Source organism: Aquarana catesbeiana, linkage group LG12 (assembly GCF_042186555.1).
Source record: "Aquarana catesbeiana isolate 2022-GZ linkage group LG12, ASM4218655v1, whole genome shotgun sequence".
Lineage (NCBI taxonomy): Eukaryota > Metazoa > Chordata > Amphibia > Anura > Ranidae > Aquarana > Aquarana catesbeiana.
In genome coordinates this window covers 29,762,599-29,778,015 of record NC_133335.1, presented here as the reverse complement: position 1 = coordinate 29,778,015, position 15,417 = coordinate 29,762,599, and positions in this window count along the sequence as shown.

The window sequence follows — 15,417 nt, the reverse complement described above, 5'->3', positions numbered from 1 at the left end:
AAGAGCTTAGAGAACTGAGGTTATAATGCCAAGTACACACGATCGGATTTTCTGACAACAAAAACGTGGATTTTTTTCCGAAGGATGTTGGCTCAAACTTGTCTTACATGCGGTCACACAAATGTTGGCCAAAAATTCTGAACCTGAGAACGTGGTGACGTTCAACACATACGACAAGCTGCTTGATTCAGAGCATGCATGAACTTTTGTGCGACGGACTTATGTACACACAATCGGACTTTCCGACAACAAGTTTTGTTGGCGGAAAATTTGAGAACCTGCTATCAAACATTTGTTGTCAGAAATTCTGACAGCAAATGTTCGATGGAGCATACACATGGTCAGACTTTCCGACAACAAGCTCACATCGAATATTTCCCGTAGGAAAATCCGACCGTGTGTACGCGGCTTTAGAGTGTAGTCCACAATAACTATTTCCAGGAGTTAGAGCAAGATTATGAGCAAATTACAAGCTTTGATTTGTCCATATAACAATTAAAGAATGTGAGAGAAGATGAACAGGAGGAGCATAAAAGCAGAGACTACATTAGATAGTCAGGAACTTGAGACATTAGGAAGGTATCAGCAGGAGTCGAATGATAGATTTTGCTATCATCTAAATAGAAGTGGCATTGAAAGGCAAATAGTCTCAAAGGCTGCCTAGTACAAAATAGGTTTATTTGAAAAAGAGGAGGGGCCCAAGAACCTTATGGTACACCAACAGAAAGAGGGCAAGAAGGTGGAAGCAGGGTTGAAACAAGAGAGGATTTAAATTAGTGAAGAATGGTCAGTTGTGTAAAGGCAAAGGCTGATCACGAAAGGTGAGAATGGAGTAATGACCTTTAGATTTTGCAGTCAGCAGTCAAAACTTTAATTAGGTCAGTTTTTATTAGAAAGTTTTTTGTAGGCACATTACAAAAAGGCATTTGTATTACTGTCTTCGTAGGGGAGAAATGGCAAGCAAATGGTCAGGTAGTAGGTAATCTTGAAGAAACAATAGGTAAGAAAAAGAATAGTCACCTCTTTCTGGTAACTATATGTAGCCAGGAGCTGGATGTATATATATATATATTCCTGCAGTCAGGAGACACTGTGTGGCCTTGCTGCGGGGAAGCCGATTCCCTCTAGTGCTGAGTTTGACGCTGACCTGTTACCTTCTTGATACAGAGACAAGGCAGAGCAAGGCATCTTGGGACATGTAGTCTCAATGGATGGGATTTGCTGAATCATCATGAACTACAAATGGGGAAGAACAGACTGCTGGGAGTGGCTATAAAAGGAACTGGCTGAGGCCTAGCGTGACCTCTTGGGACCCCGGCGTAAATCTGAGTGCAGGGATTCTGTGACGGTGTGAGCTGCAGCTGAGTCGTGGCCTGCACCAGCAGAACCATCCAGCGGATATTCGGAGGGACACCTGAGGGCAGCACACCTTGGCTGTTTGGCGGTGACCTGAAGGCCGCTCCTGTTCCCTCTATCCTGCAGTGATATCAGATCTAGGTGAGCCATAGCACGGTACGGTGGAGGCCGAATACTATCCCCTGAGCACATTCCTGAGACACAGACATCATCATCATCTTCATCATCTCTTGTTCCAGTGTGGTGAGCGGGCAAAAGCCCAATCTTATAGACACTGTATATAGACACCATTGTATCCTGCACCATCTATCATCCATAGTGCCAAAAACCTAGGCCAAACCTTATAGACACTATATACAGACATCTCTACCTTCTATCAGCCCACTTTTACTTGTAGTTCTACAGAGGACAACATCTTTAAGTTAGTGATCCCTGTGATTCCAGCAGCAGTTTGTTCAACACAGGAAGATTTGCTTGTCTGTTTCACAATTATTGGATTTAGGTTGATTTGCTCTGCCATTCAGAAATTCCCTGCCTACAATTGTTTTCAAGAGGTAGCAGAAGATCAACCGGATTGCTTCACAGTGATACAGGACTACTTCTCACCTCCCTCCTCACTTCAGGGATTTATTTCTATAGAGCTCATAAAGTTATAATTCACCAACGTTGTTGGTGTTCTATGTATATTGTGTAATAGAATTGTATTATTATCATGTCCAGTAGTCGGTCATTTTGGAGGTGTAATGTTCTATGTATAGAATGTAATAGAATTGCTGTTTCAGTTAGAAGTTAGAAGTTAGGCTTGGAAGCCAGTAGCTATAGCAGTAAAGAGGCCCCCACTGACCAGCTGGATAAGTGCAGCAGCAGGTCACCCTGGTGAATGACAAGGGCCCACCAGAGCTGCAGAGTCTATATTTGTGGTATTCACCAGAGCTCCTGATGGTGAAGATGGGTCTTGCTGGGTGTTAGCACCAAGTTGCGTTCCTCGGGATCACTCCACCAAGAGGTGAGCAAGCTTGGGGCCCAGTTGCAGATATACCAGGTATCAGGGACACCCTGTAGTAAGGACCTTCGCACATGCGCACACAAGTTCCTATGAGTGCCCGCCGGGCCGGACAGCGGCGCGTGTGCGGGAACACTTGGCAGGCGCGCGTTAACTCTGCTTGGCTCCAGTGACCCTTTAAAAGGACAGCAGATGCGCTAGTGCAGTGCTGTCTGATCTGCAGCTGTACCTGAGTCCTGATCCTGTACTTGCCTCTGATACCTAACCCTGCCCTGTTTGACCACCTCTGTCTTCTTCTATCCGACCCCGGCTTGCCTTGACTCTGCTGAACCAGTACCTGCCTGACTTCTCGCTGCCAACCTCTGCCTGTCTACTGACTATGCTCTGCCTGCTGTATTATTTACCTGATTACCCGTGTTGACCCGGCTTGTCTCACCCAGCTCCAGCCTGCTCCTGATCCTGTACCTGCCAGTGCCTGGGGTCGCTGACCCACATCTGCAACCACCGCCTCCAGCTGCTACTTACAGTCCAGCCGTTCCGGTGAACCAGCATTACTCATATGTGCCATCTGTAGCTGATCTCACAGGCACTCCTACCTTGCTGCGCTCTTGTGGCCACTGTTGCATCTCCAGTGGTCCCCGAGCCAGGGCTACAAGAGAGGTCTCCTTCTACCGTCAGGCTCTGACATGAGGTACGTGACACCAGGTATGAATCAAGCAGAAGCGTAGTCAGTAAACAAGCCAAATGTTGGTAACAAGTCGCAGGTTGGTGTTAAGCAGAACCGTAGTCGAGGCGTAAGCCATAAGTCGGTAACAAGTGGTAGAGGAGATACAGACGGCAGCAGGAGTAACAAGCAATTGGCCAGTAGAGAGCAAAATAAACTGGCAAACAAAAAGGCAAAAGGCAGGATTGTCCAATGGATCAATCAGGGCACCATCCAGCATCTCGTGGCTCAGCAAGAAGAGACATCGCCAGACAAAGCAGAGGTCTCATTTTCAGACCCGGGTCCTGACAATTGTATTATGATCATGTCCAGTGATCAGTCACATTGGAGGTGTAGTGTTCTTTATATACTCTATAGAGTATAATAGAACAGTATTATGGTCATGTCCATTGGTCAGTCATGTTCGCGGAGTAGTGTTCTTTATCTGTATAGAGTGTAATAGATTTGTACTGTGATCAAGTCCACTGGTTCTAATGTATGCAGTGCAATAGAATTGTGGTATGATGATGTTCAGAACTCAGACTGTGCTGGGGATCTCCCATTACACACTGCTAAGAAAACATCAAATCTAGTTGCCATGTTCAGGTTAATGTAACTGCTTGTTAGCTGTGCTCAAGGAGTTAACATCTGAACAAGCTATTTCAGTACTGCACAATATAACCTTAATGAATACTTGGATAGTATTTCTGTACTTGAAAACTCTGATTTATGATTTCCGTTTTGGTGTATCATTTCTGTAATTGTCATTATATAAAAAATAACAAGCTTATTATTTCCAGGATTGGAGAATCGTTCAAAGTTCAGGCTCATTTCACTCATGCATTATGTATTACATATGTAGGATTAACTTGTACTTTTTCAGTGTTTTTTTTTTATTGTACCAATGAAATATGTTGTATTTAGCATAAAATGCATTTATTGGTTATATGCTAATGGCTGGATGAGGGACTTTGGACAAAACCAAGAGAGTGACCAACCCCCTTCAGACTATACACTGCTGAAGGACAATTGGGTCAACCCATTTTGTCACATTTCAGCACAGTCTCAATTGGAGCCTTACTAAATCTAAGTACTATTGGTTTATCTCATTAGATATGAGGGCAGGTCACATTAGTTGAGGAGGGGTATCCATATACAGTGCAATAAAATAGTCCAGACAGACAATAAAATTGTTATATAATCGCGTCCAATGGTCAGTTCATGTTGGAAGAAAAGTGTTCTATTCTGTATAGAGCCCTAATGCCCTTTGACATTTTTGTTGCCCCCCAGAGTACTCTCTATTTATTTCATACTTTCTTTGTGCTGCCCATCCCTTTTCTCTGTTTATGATTTTTTTTTTTAAAAAAAAGCTTTATTTAACAATTTTTAACATTACATGGCAAAGAGCATGGGAACAACAACATCTACAAAGGACTGGGGCATAGAGTATGGACAATTGCGTTATTCATCATTAAGAGCTAGAAAGCATAGAAGAATCACATACAAAGTCAAGGAAACAAGCACATCTTAGAGATATACTGTAGAAACACTGACAATACACATAACAAGTATGGATTGGCCAAACCCCCCCCTGTTCAGTTCATAGCCGAACAGGGGAAATGTTCTAACACGAATGGCGAACTCCATTGAAGTTTATGGGAGCCGAACAGGAAAAATCTAAAGTGCCCATTTTGAAGACTTATATGTAAGTAATTGGCCATAAAAGGGGTATGGGGGTCTGGGTACTGCCCTGGGGCACATGTATCAATACAATTTTTTTTAAAACAATCATTTTTTCAGGAGCAGTAATTTAAATTATACTTAAAGTGCAACAATAAAAATAAAAATTCCCTTTAATTAAGTGCCTGGGGGTCCCCTTAATGTGCCTGTAAAGTGGTGCATCTGTAGCAAGAAAAAACTGCGTGTGGTTCCCCCCCCATCCATAGCAGGACCTTCAGGTCTAGTATGGATTTGGAGAGGAACCCCACGCCAAAATTAAAAAGAAAGACGGTGTGTGGTCCCCCACAAAATCCGTACCAGACCCTTATCCAGGCATGCAGCCTGGCAAGTCAGATAAGGGGGGGAGACGAGCGAGCACCCCCATTTCCTAAACTATACCAGGCCACATAACCTCAAAATAGGGGGGTGGGTGCTTTGGCGCAGGTGTTCTCCCCCCCACCCCAAAGCACCTTGTCCCCATGTTGATGGAGACAAGGGCCTCATCCCCACAACCGTGGCCGGTGGTTGTGGGGGTCTGCGGGGGGCTTATCGGAATCTGGAAACCCCCTTTAACAAGGGGGCCCCCAGATCCTGCCCCCCCTATGTGAATGAGTAGGGGTACATAGTACCCCTACCCATTCACCAAAAAAGTGTCAAAAAGTAATAAAGAGACAAGTTTTTGACAATTCCTTTAAAAAAAAAATAGTGTCCCCAGATTTAAATCCATCGTCAATCACGCCGCCTGCCGGACCCCCCAAAAAATGCTCCTGCCGAATGCCTGCTCTGCGCTTTGACATCTCTTATATAGGTAAGGGGCGGGGCCACCTAGCCACATCACCCGGTGGCCCCACTCCCATGTGACGTCACATGCCCAGCATGCACCAGTCCGTGACGTCAGAAGGGGGCGTTGCCACCGGGTGACGTAGCCAGGTGGCCCCTCCCCTTACCTATATAAAATAATGGAGAACAGTTGGGACTTTATATGAGACGGTGACCTGGTAAGGTCAATTGCCTCCATCCTTATCTATATGTCAAAATAAGAGGGTAAAGGGGTTTGGGACTTTGAATGAAGCACGTAGGTATAAAGAATTCAGTTTATTGTATAAATTAACATACAAATGCGTAATCATGAGTAAGTGTATATCCAATACAATTATAATAACTGGTGCAATTCATAAAAATATACCCCTACCCATTCACCATTCATATTTATTCATATGTATATATTTTTTTCATAGTAATAGGACACGTGCAAGGTGTCCTGTGCTCGGTAAAGAACAGGGGGATCGAAGGACTAAAAATTAGAGGTTGAATAGAATAGACCATACAGCAACTCCTATTATATTTTATTTTATTCAACTCATGCGCATGCTCCTGAAGAGTGGATCAATCCACAAAATGCATAGAGCTATTATATGCCGTGTCCCTGTGATTCAGTTGATATCTGTCATTATATATAGTTTTTGATATTAATTGTTTATAATCATGTGGCAACCCCTCTACCTTGTATATATAGATACACATTTTTATGAATTGTACCAGTTATTATTATTGTATTGGATATACACTTACTCATGATTATGTGTTTGTATGTTAATTTATACAATAAACTAAATTCTTTATACCTATGTGCTTCATTCAAAGTCCCAAACCCCTTTCCCCTCTTTTTTTGACCTTACCAATATAAGAAATGTCAAAGCGCAGAGCAGGCATTCAGCGGCCTCCCAGGAAACGGGAGCATTTTTAATTTTTCTTTATTTTTTGGTTTTGGTGGGCGACGTGTTTGACGATGGACTTGCATCGAGGGACACTATTTTTCATTTTTTAATAAAGGATTGTCAAAAACTTGTCTCCTGTATTTATTACTTTTTGACACTTTTTGGTACCCAATACTTATTAACATGGGGGGGCGTAATCTGGGGGCCCCCTTGTTAACCACTTGACGACCGCCTCACGCCGATTTACGTCGGCAAGGTGGCACGGACAGGCAAAATCACGTACATATACGTGATTTGCCTTCCGCGGGTGGGGGGTCCGATCGGACCCCCCCCGGTGCCCGAGGCGGTCGTCTTTTCTCCCACGGCGATCGGAGATGAGGGGGAGGCCATCCGTTCGTGGCCCCCCCCTCGCGATCGCCGCCGGCCAATGAGAACATTCCTTTGCTGCTGTATGCTAAACAGCAGCAAAGGAAATGATGTCATCTCTCCTCGGCTCGGTAATTTCCGTTCCGGCCCGAGGAGAGAAGACAAGTGAGTGAGTGCACAACACACACACACACAGTAGAACATGCCAGGCACACAAAACACCCCGATCCCCCCCCCAATCACCAGCAGTTTTTTTTTTTTTTTTTGATTACTGCATTGGTGTCAGTTTGTGACAGTTACAGTGTTGGGACAGTTAGTATTACCCCCCTGTAGGTCTAGGATACCCCCCTAACCCCCCCCTAATAAAGTTTTAACCCCTTGATCACCCCCTGTCACCAGTGTCACTAAGCGATCATTTTTCTGATCGCTGTATTAGTGTCGCTGGTGACGCTAGTTAGTGAGGTAAATATTTAGGTTCGCCGTCAGCGTTTATAGCGTCAGGGACCCCCATATACTATCTAATAAATGTTTTAACCCCTTGATTGCCCCCTAGTTAACCCTTTCACCACTGATCACCGTATAACTGTTACGGGTGACGCTGGTTAGTTTGTTTATTTTATATAGTGTCAGGGCACCCGCCGTTTATTACCGAATAAAGGTTTAGCCCCCCGGTCGCCCGGCGGTGATATGCGTCGCCCCAGGCAACGTCAGATTAGCGCCAGTACCGCTAACACCCACGCACGCAGCATACGCCTCCCTTAGTGGTATAGTATCTGAACGGATCAATATCTGATCTGATCAGATCTATACTAGCGTCCCCAGCAGTTTAGGGTTCCCAAAAACGAAGTGTTAGTGGGATCAGCCCAGATACCTACTAGCACCTGCGTTTTGTCCCTCCGCCCGGCCCACCCAAGTGCAGTATCGATCGATCACTGTCACTTACAAAACACTAAACGCATAACTGCAGCGTTCGCAGAGTCAGGCCTGATCCCTGCGATCGCTAACAGTTTTTTTGGTAGCATTTTGGTGAGCTGGCAAGCACCAGCCCCAGGCTGCGCCAGATTAGCGCCAGTACCACTGACACCCACGCACGTACCATACACCTCCCTTAGTGGTATAGTATCTGAACGGATCAATATCTGGTCCGATCAGATCTATACTAGCGTCCCCAGCAGTTTAGGGTTCCCAAAAACGCAGTGTTAGCGGGATCAGCCCAGATACCTGCTAGCACCTGCGTTGTGCCCCTCCGCCCGGCCCAGCCCACCCAAGTGCAGTATCGATCGATCACTGTCACTTACAAAACACTAAACGCATAACTGCAGCGTTCGCAGAGCCAGGCCTGATCCCTGCGATCGCTAACAGTTTTTTTGGTAGCATTTTGGTGAACTAGCAAGCACCGGCCCCAGGCAGCGTCAGGTTAGTGCCAGTACCACTAACACCCACGCACGCAGCATACGCCTCCTTTAGTGGTATAGTATCTGAACGGATCAATATCTGATCCGATCAGATCTATACTAGCGTCCCCAGCAGTTTAGGGTTCCCAAAAACGCAGTGTTAGCGGGATCAGCCCAGATACCTGCTAGCACCTGCGTTTTGCCCCTCCGCCCGGCCCAGCCCAGCCCACCCAAGTGCAGTATCGATCGATCACTGACACTTACAAAACACTAAACGCATAACTGCAGCGTTCGCAGAGTCAGGCCTGATCCCTGCAATCGCTAACAGTTTTCTTGGTAGCTTTTTATTGAACTGGCAAGCACCAGCGGCCTAGTACACCCCGGTCGTAGTCAAACCAGCGCTACAGTAACACTTGGTGACGTGGCGAGTCCCATAAGTGCAGTTCAAGCTGGTGAGGTGGCAAGCACAAGTAGTGTCCCGCTGCCACCAAGAAGACAAACACAGGCCCGTCATGCCCATAGTGCCCTTCCTGCTGCATTCGCCAATCCTAATTGGGAACACACCGCTTCTGCAGCGCCCGTACTTCCCCCATTCACATCCCCAACCAAATGCAGTCGGCTGCATGAGAGGCATTTTTATGTCCTCCCGAGTACCCCTACCCAACGAACCCCCCCAAAAAGATGTCGTGTCTGCAGCAAGCGCGGATATAGGCGTGACACCCGCTATTATTGTCCCTCCTGTCCTGACAATCCTGGTCTTTGCATTGGTGAATGTTTTGAACGCTACCATTCACTAGTTGAGTATTAGCGTAGGGTACAGCATTCCACAGACTAGGCACACTTTCACAGGGTCTCCCAAGATGCCATCGCATTTTGAGAGACCCGAACCTGGAACCGGTTACAGTTATAAAAGTTAGTTACAAAAAAAGTGTAAAAAAAAAATATATATATATATAAAATAAAAAAAAAATAGTTGTCGTTTTATTGTTCTCTCTCTCTATTCTCTCTCTCTATTGTTCTGTTCTTTTTTTACTGTATTCTATTCTGCAATGTTTTATTGTTATTGTTATTATGTTTTATCATGTTTGTTTTTCAGGTATGTAATTATTTATACTTTACTGTTTACTGTGCTTTATTGTTAACCATTGTTAACCATTTTTTTGTCTTCAGGTACGCCATTCACGACTTTGAATGGTTATACCAGAATGATGCCTGCAGGTTTAGGTATCATCTTGGTATCATTCTTTTCAGCCAGCGGTCGGCTTTCATGTAAAAGCAATCCTAGTGGCTAATTAGCCTCTAGACTGCTTTTACAAGCCGTGGGAGGGAATGCCCCCCCCCCCACACCGTCTTCCGTGTTTTTCTCTGGCTCTCCTGTCTCAACAGGGAACCTGAGAATGCAGCCGGTGATTCAGCCAGCTGACCATAGAGCTGATCAGAGACCAGAGTGGCTCCAAACATCTCTATGGCCTAAGAAACCGGAAGCTACGATCATTTTATGACTTAGATTTCGCCGGATGTAAATAGCGCCATTGGGAAATTGGGGAAGCATTTTATCACACCGATCTTGGTGTCATCAGATGCTTTGAGGGCAGAGGAGAGATCTAGGGTCTAATAGACCCCAATTTTTTCAAAAAAGAGTACCTGTCACTACCTATTGCTATCATAGGGGATATTTGCATTCCCCGAGATAACAATAAAAATGATTAAAAAAAAAAAAAAATGAAAGGAACAGTTTAAAAATAAGATAAAAAAGCAAAAAAATAATAAAGAAAAAAAAAAAAAAAAAAAAAAGCACCCCTGTCGCCCCCTGCTCTCGCGCTAAGGCGAACGCAAACGGCGGTCTGTCGTCAAACGTAAACAGCAATTGCACCATGCATGTGAGGTATCGCCGCGAAGGTCAGATCGAAGGCAGTAATTTTAGCAGTAGACCTCCTCTGTAAATCTAAAGTGGTAACCTGTAAAGGCTTTTAAAGGCTTTTAAAAATGTATTTATTTTGTTGCCACTGCACGTTTGTGCGCAATTTTAAAGCATGTCATGTTTGGTATCCATGTACTCGGCCTAAGATCATCTTTTTTATTTCATCAAACATTTGGGCAATATAGTGTGTTTTAGTGCATTAAAATTTAAAAAAGTGTGTTTTTTCCCCAAAAAATGCGTTTGAAAAATCGCTGCGCAAATACTGTGTGAAAAAAAAAAAATGAAACACCCACCATTTTAATCTGTAGGGCATTTGCTTTAAAAAAATATATAATGTTTGGGGGTTCAAAGTAATTTTTTTGCAAAAAAAAATAACTTTTTCATGTAAACAATGAGTGTCAGAAAGGGCTTTGTCTTCAAGTGGTTAGAAGAGTTGGTGATGTGTGACATAAGCTTCTAAATGTTGTGCATAAAATGCCAGGACAGTTCAAAACCCCCCCAAATGACCCCATTTTGGAAAGTAGACACCCCAAGCTATTTGCTGAGAGGCATGTCGAGTCCATGGAATATTTTATATTGCGACACAAGTTGCGGGAAAGAGACAAATTTTTTTTTTTTTTTTTTTTTTTTTGCACAAAGTTGTCACTAAATGATATATTGCTCAAACATGCCATGGGAATATGTGAAATTACACCCCAAAATACATTCTGCTGCTTCTCCTGAGTACGGGGATACCACATGTGTGGGACTTTTTGGGAGCCTAGCCGCGTACGGGACCCCGAAAACCAAGCACCGCCTTCAGGCTTTCTAAGGGCGTGAATTTTTGATTTCACTCTTCACTGCCTATCACAGTTTCGGAGGCCATGGAAAGCCCAGGTGGCACAAAACCCCCCCAAATGACCCCATTTTGGAAAGTAGACACCCAAAGCTATTTGCTGAGAGGTATAGTGAGTATTTTGCAGACCTCACTTTTTGTCACAAAGTTTTGAAAATTGAAAAAAGAAAAAAAAAAAAGTTTTTTCTTGTCTTTCTTCATTTTCAAAAACAAATGAGAGCTGCAAAATACTCACCATGCCTCTCAGCAAATAGCTTGGGGTGTCTACTTTCCAAAATGGGGTCATTTGGGGGGGGGTTTGTGCCACCTGGGCATTCCATGGCCTCCGAAACTGTGATAGGCAGTGAAGAGTGAAATCAAAAATTTTCACCCTTGGAAATCCTGAAGGCGGTGCTTGGTTTTCGGGGCCCCGTACGCGGCTAGGCTCCCAAAAAGTCCCACACATGTGGTATCCCCATACTCAGGAGAAGCAGCTAAATGTATTTTGGGGTGCAATTCCACATATGCCCATGCCCTGTGTGAGCAATATATCATTTAGTGACAACTTTGTGCAAAAAAAAAAAAAAAAAGTGTCACTTTCCCGCAACTTGTGTCAAAATATAAAATATTCCATGGACTCAATATGCCTCTCAGCAAATAGCTTGGGGTGTCTACTTTCCAAAATGGGGTCATTTGGGGGGGTTTTGTGCCACCTGGGCATTCCATGGCCTCTGAAACTGTGATAGGCAGTGAAGAGTGAAATCAAAAATTTACACCCTTAGAAATCCTGAAGGCGGTGCTTGGTTTTCGGGGCCCCGTACGCGGCTAAGCTCCCAAAAAGTCCCACACATGTGGTATCCCCATACTCAGGAGAAGCAGCTGAATGTATTTTGGGGTGCAATTCCACATAGGCCCATGGCCTGTGTGAGCAATATATCATTTAGTGACAACTTTTTGTAAATATTTTTTTTTTTTTTGTCATTATTCAATCACTTGGGACAAAAAAAATAAATATTCAATGGGTTCAACATGCCTCTCAGCAATTTCCTTGGGGTGTCTACTTTCCAAAATGGGGTCATTTGGGGGGGGTTTGTACTGCCCTGCCATTTTAGCACCTCAAGAAATGACATAGGCAGTCATAAACTAAAAGCTGTGTAAATTACAGAAAATGTACCCTAGTTTGTAGACGCTATAACTTTTGCGCAAACCAATAAATATATGCTTATTGACATTTTTTTTACCAAAGACATGTGGCCGAATACATTTTGGCCTAAATGTATGACTAAAATTTAGTTTATTGGATTTTTTTTATAACAAAAAGTAGAAAATATCATTTTTTTTCAAAATTTTCGGTCTTTTTCCATTTATAGCGCAAAAAATAAAAACTGCAGAGGTGATCAAATACCATCAAAAGAAAGCTCTATTTGTGGGAAGAAAAGGACGCAAATTTCGTTTAGGTACAGCATTGCATGACCGCGCAATTAGCAGTTAAAGCGACGCAGTGCCAAATTGGAAAAAGACCTCTGGTCCTTAGGCAGCATAATGGTCCGGGGCTCAAGTGGTTAAAGGGGGCTTCCAGATTCTGATAAGCCCCCCACCTGCAGTCCCCCCCCCGCCCCAAAGGACCCACCCCCTTGTTGTGGGCATGTGGCCTGGTATGGTTCAGGAGGGGGGATGCTCGCTATTCCCCTCTTTCCTGACCTGCCAGGCTGCATGCCCAGATAAGGGTCTGGTACAGATTTTGGGGGGGACCCCACGCTATTTTTTTAATTTTGGCATGGGGTTCCCCTTAAAATCTATACCAGACCCGAAGGGCCTGATATGGACTGGGGGGGAATCCCACGCCGTTTTTTTATTTAATTTTTAACCGTCACTTTTCTTTTTTATTAATTGTCCAGCTGTCAGTGGGGAAACCCATTGACAGCTGATGATTCATCGGTTATTAAGGACGCAGTGGCTGGCTTCCCAGCCCACTCCTTAACAACCAGCTTACACTGTGCCCTGATTGGGCAAAGCTTTGCCCAATCGGGCGCAGAATGCACTGTGCAGAGCTCAAATTCGGATGTTTAGCGAAAGGCTGAACAGGCAAATGTTCGGACTGAACTGATGCTCAGGCTGAACCGTACTCCCATCCCTAATAACAAGTATTTTGCAGGGTTTACACTTACAGAAGTCAACACAGCATGACAAATTATCAGCCCCTGATATTTACGGACAGGTATAAACGTCACAGATTTTTACAAACTGTAAGTAAATTTACTGATGGTTGGCAACCCTGGACACAGACAGCAATTAAAACCTGTTAGTGGTTTCAATGATGCTCCACTCCATCCAACATTTTTTAAAAAGTTTTCTCCCTAGATATACTTTTTGTTGGCACAGAGGGAATTATTGAGTGCTATTATAAAAGCATCTATATTTACTAGACAACCATGGAACTATATGGCTAGAACATGCCTCATTTTATCATCATCTGTTCCCGAAATATCTCATTAGCTGCTCAAGATAAAGCGTTCCAGATATATGGATTAATCCCCTAGACGTCCGCAGCCTCCTCCGTACCTGCATCTATGTTCCGCAATCTTTGCCAATTGATATAATTAGCGAAGAAGCAGAACGCGGGGAAGCAGATTGATTCACCCAAAGGAGATGTCTTTCTGTTGTCAGCTTTCAGATTAACGCTGACCTGCTGCTGAGAATGATTTTATTCTGCTTTATTAGTGTGAATTCTGCCACATCACATCAGCCTGTGGCTTCCTGTACTCGGGCGGATGTCCAATTCTCACTCTGGGCCAATGTAACACAATCGTCCGGCATTCCGTTTGCTCAGGGTCAGAGGATGCTCTGACAGTAGATGAATGTGAGGAGTCGCAGTCATCAGCGGCTTGGTTGCTGCTTGCTGGATGTTTTCAGCACTCAGAGGGGGTTGTACGGCAAACGCAAACATCCGCCGCACGAACGGAGAGCTCGAAATGAGTTTTGTAAACATGGCACGGATATCTGATGACGGACCTGCTGGGCAATCGGATTGCCATTGTTTTTGAGTTAAAGTGACTTTTTACATACAAGTTTTTTTTTTTCAGTTTTTTTTTTATTTATTGCAGAGAAGATTGTTTGCTTTGGAATGGATGGAAATATTGTGTAGACTGTCAACCACAGAAGCCATAATTGGCAGGATACCAAATGTCCATTGGTATAGACTGCTTGGTTCTAAACTGCCCTCATTAGTGGAAAGGGCAATTCTTCAATGGTGAGTGCTACAAAGGCTCGACTCAAACTGAACATATGGTGGATAATATAATAAGTGAAGGTGACCCTCAGTGAAAAACATGTTTCAAAACAAGCAGTAGGTCTTGATATATATGCAATTACATTGATCTGCAAGTCTAACTGCTCAGTGTTATTGCCTATAAGCTCTCTGCAGCTGACCTTTTCCCCTGTACTAACTTACCATGCCTTGTTGTACACTGTGTCTTTGTAGAAGGGGGCCATTTTGGTAAAGGCAGGCATTTGCTTCTGCATGTCAGAGCTGCTTACCTAACTTGTGCAGAATATTTATGAAGCAGCACAAGAATAGGAAGTATACAGCCCAAATGAGGGCATCCTTGCACTGCAGGTCCTCAGGTATAGCTTCCTCTCCAGCAAGGAGAACAACAAGCAGAAAAATGGTGACATCACCAAATCTCACTACAAATCTTGTAATACTAGAAGTCGGAAGCAGCAGTGCCTTAGATTATCTCATATGGCCGATATACAGCTATGAGGTTACAGAACAAGAGTGCTTAGGCATATGTAAGGGGCAGATCTAGCTTATTTCCATGTGGCCAACATGTGCAGCTGGCCTTTGTCTATACATACAAGGTTGCAGGGCGTCACGCTGATGTTCAGGCCAAACCACATGCTGTCACGTGTATGGATGTTGCCACTAGACCTTTCCTCCACATCCTCCTGGTCACTTCATGTATTAACCCTTCACACCTGAAGTATTCACATGTAGGCCCATGCTTGGCACATGGTTCAGATGAAAGCTGTAGAAGCCCAACTATCCACCATGTGACATGGGAGCCCGGGGCACCTGATGCATGCTACATGAGGGGGTTCACTCTCAGCATCAGGAGGGGGACTGCTTTTCCTCCATCACCACCCATTACAGAGCCAACCAGGCTTGCATCAGTGAAGCACACAACTCTTCTCCCTAGCCTTTGGCTGTACTTAACACATAATTCCCTGTAAAAAAATACTCAGAGGCTCTTTGTTGTAGTTCTTTACTTTCAGTCATGGAGACTTGACATTCCAAATTCCGAGGACAACTTTGCCATATTATGGCTAATAAATGTGTTCTTCAACATGAAAACATTGTCCAGCTTAATCAGAGACAGAGCACAGTGGTACTTGTACCCTTACGTTCATCTCCATACAATCC